This window comes from Capricornis sumatraensis, chromosome 16, assembly GCF_032405125.1.
Source record: "Capricornis sumatraensis isolate serow.1 chromosome 16, serow.2, whole genome shotgun sequence".
In the NCBI taxonomy this organism is placed as follows: Eukaryota; Metazoa; Chordata; class Mammalia; order Artiodactyla; family Bovidae; genus Capricornis; species Capricornis sumatraensis.
This window is the reverse complement of record NC_091084.1, coordinates 81,697,711-81,701,363: the sequence shown is the minus strand read 5'-3', so window position 1 is coordinate 81,701,363 and position 3,653 is coordinate 81,697,711. Positions and strand designations below refer to the sequence as shown.

Genomic DNA, 3,653 nt, shown 5'->3' with positions numbered 1-3,653 from the left:
GCATTATTTCATTCTTTTTGTGGCTGAGCACTATTCTCTCTCTCTCACGTGTGTGTGTGTGTGTGTGTGTGTGTGTGTGTGTGTGTGTCTCACATCTTCTTTATCCACTCAGCTCTCAGTGGATATGCAGGTTGTCTCCGTGTTTGGGCCATTGTCAATGGCGCCGCTGTGAACGTAGTGAAAGTGCCTCAGTCATGGCTCTGTGACCCCCTTTGTGACCCCATGGACTGCAACCTGCCAGGCCCCTCTGTCCATGGATCTCCCCAGGCCTGAACACTGGAGTGGGTAGCCAGTATTCTTCCCCTGCTCCAGGGGATCTCCCCAAGCCAGGGACCGAACCCAGGTCTCCTGCCTTGCAGACGGACTGTTCACCATCTGAGCTGCCAGGGAAGCCCATGAACTTCACAACACTGTATTGGTTTTTCCATACATTGACATAAATCCGCCACAGGTGCATGTATCTGTTTGAACTATACTTTTGCCCTGATATATGCCAGGAGTGGGATTTATGGATCACATGGCCACTCTATTTTTAGCTTTTTAAGGCACTGCCATGCTTTTCTCCATAGTGGCTGCACCAATGTACATTCCCACCAACAGTGTAAGAAGGTTCCATTTTCTCCACATCTTCTCCAGCGTTTGTTATTTGTAGACTTTTTAATGATAGCCACTCTGGCCAGTGTGAGGTGGTACCTCATTGTGACTTTGATTTTGTTCGCCACTTTGAATAATCCTCAAACAGGCAAGGAGCAACATAAAAGTATCTCCCAGCGAATTCCCTGGCGGTCCAGGGGTTAGGACTTTAATTTCTTTAACCATTCATCTCCTGATGGACACCTAGGTTCTTCCATGCCATGGTTACTATATAAGTGTTTTCATGCAGTCTTTCTAGAGTCAGTTTTTCACATTTTAGTCCTTCCTGTTGTGTGACTTTTTTAATTTAAAAAATTAAATTTTCCTGAGTGTAGTGCTAAAAGAAGACTGTGAATAGCCTTAAGGAGAATATAAGTATATGACATATAGAGCTGTTGGCTGTGAGACCAGTGTTAATGAATCAACAGTATATATTAAATAAGATGTCTTTAAAGAGAAACATACATAAACAATATTTGGTGTTGATTGATGAAAATGTGACCAAAGTCTTGCAGGAAACTATCTGTGTATTTTTGCTAGGAGCAAAGAAGCATTCATGAATTCATTGCTCACTGTTACTTCATAGAACCTAACTACTACAGATAGTGGGGATCAGCTGTGACATATATATGTATATGTGTGTGTGTGTGTGTGTGTGTGTGTGTGTGTATTCCTGAAAGTGAGCACTGTAGAAGGCTAAGCTGCTTCTCTTCTCAGTAGATATAATTTGGAAGATGGAGTCATTCATGATGACCTTCAATTAAGTTCAGTTCCGTCGCTCAGTCATGTCTCACTCCTTGCTACCCCATGGACTGCAGCAGGCCAGGCCTCCCTGTCCATCACGAACACCAGGAGTTTACTCAAACTCATGTCCATTGAGTCAGTGATGCCATCCAACCATCTCATCCTCTGTCGTTCCCTTCTCCTCCCGCCTTCAATGTTTCCCAGCTTCAGAGTCTTTTCAAGTGAGTCAGTTCTTTGCCTCTAGCCAAAGTATGAATAGTATGACGACCTTAGGCAAGGTGGTCATAACCCTTTCTTTACCTCAGTTTCTCATATACAAAATTAGTAAATGGGGTGACTGATCCATGAAACCCTTCAATTTCAACTATTAATTTTTGTACTAATTTTCTCGTGTGTATGCTTTAGAGCTGGAGGACAAATTATCGCTGTGATTGGAATAGTTCACAGGGCACTTATGCATCCCAGCTCCACTGGTGCCTGTCTTTTCCATTCCTCTGCTCCTTCACTTCTCACTGTTGCAGGGCACCCTTGATTCCTAAATGACACCCGTGGAGAACAAATCAGAAGTGACTGAATTCATCCTCCTAGGACTTATTGATGCCCCAAGACTTCAGGCCCCACTCCTGACGATGTTTACCCTCACTCACCTTATCACGCTGATTGGGAATCTGGGGATGATCATGTTGATTCTGCTGCACCCTCACCTTCACACTCCTGTGTGCTTTTTCCTGAGTAATCTCTGTGGTGGACTCGGTTACTCCTCAGCAGTCACACCCCGTGTGACAGCAGGATCCCTTAGAGGAAATAAGGTCATTTCTTACAATGCACGTGCTGCTCAGATGTTCTTTTTTATAGCCTTTGCCACTGTGGAAAATTACCTCTTGGCTTCAACGGCTTATGACCGCTACGCAGCAGTGTGCAAGCCCCTGCCTTATGCCACCTCCGTGAAGACAAATAGGTGTGCTTGTCTTGTCAACAGCTCTGCGTTTGGTTTTCTGAATGCCTCTGTAAATGTTGGAGATAACTTCAGTCTCTCTTTCTGCAGGTCCAGTGTGGTCCATCACTTCTGTGATGTTCCAGCAGTTGTGATTCTTTCTTGCTCTGATAAGCACATCAGTGAGTTGGTTCTGGTTTATATTAATACCTTCCACGTGGTTTTCACTCCCATGATTATCTTTATTGCCTACCTGCTCATATTTATCACCATTCTCAAGATGCGCTCAGCTGAGGGATACCAGAAGGCTTTGTCCACCTGCACTTCTCACCTCACTGCTATCTCCATTTTTTAAGGGGCAGTCATCTTCATGTACTTACAGCCCACCTCCAGTCATGCCACGGATACAGATAAAATGGCCTCTGTTTTCTATGCTATGATCATCCCTATGCTAAACCCTGTGGTCTATAGCCTGAGGAACAGGGAGGTCAAAAGTGCATTCAAAAGGGGTGTTGAGAAATCAAAATTGTCTCTAGGATTAGCTCTTTAATAATGTAGGATCCAGAAAAGTTAGAGTCATCTCTAAGGTATGCTTTGCTCAGTGACTCACATGTTAAGGCCCACACTGCACTTATCTTCCTAAGGAGATATCCGCCCATCATATGATGTCAGATTCTTAGTAGAAACAAGCATCAGTTCAGTTCAGTTCAGTCACTCAGTCGTGTCCGACTCTTTGCGACTCCATGAATCGCAGCATGCCAGGCCTCCCTGTCCATCACCAACACCCGGAGTTCACTCCGACTCACGTCCATCGAGTCAGTGATGCCATCCAGCCATCTCATCCTCTGTCGTCCCCTTCTCCTCCTGCCACCAATCCCTCCCAGCATCAGAGTCTTTTCCAATGAGTCAACTCTTCGCATGAGGTGGCCAAAGTACTGGAGTTTCAGCTTTAGCATCATTCCTTCCAAAGAAATCCCAGGGTTGATCTCTTTCAGAATGGACTGGTTGGATCTCCTTGCAGTCCAAGGGACTCTCAAGAGTCTTCTCCAACACCACAGTTCAAAATCATCAATTCTTCGGCACTCAGCCTTCTTCACAGTCCAACTCTCACATCCATACATGACCACTGGAAAAACCATAGCCTTGACTAGACAGACCTTAGTCGGCAAAGTAATGTCTCTGCTTTTGAATATACTGTCTAGGTTGGTCATAACTTTTCTTCCAGGGAGTAAGCGTCTTTTAATTTCATGGCTGCAGTCACCATCTGCAGGGATTTTGGAGCCCAAAAAAAAAAAAGTCTGACACTGTTTTTACTGTTTCCCCATCTATTTCCCATGAAGTA

The 3,653-nt window shown here is 44.7% G+C and overlaps 1 pseudogene; it reads left to right on the top strand.

Annotated features, from left to right (window-relative positions):
* Positions 1 to 1,916: 1,916 nt before the first annotated feature.
* LOC138092650 (olfactory receptor 5B2-like) lies at positions 1,917 to 2,861 on the top strand (annotated as a pseudogene).
* The last annotated feature ends 792 nt before the right edge of the window (positions 2,862 to 3,653 follow it).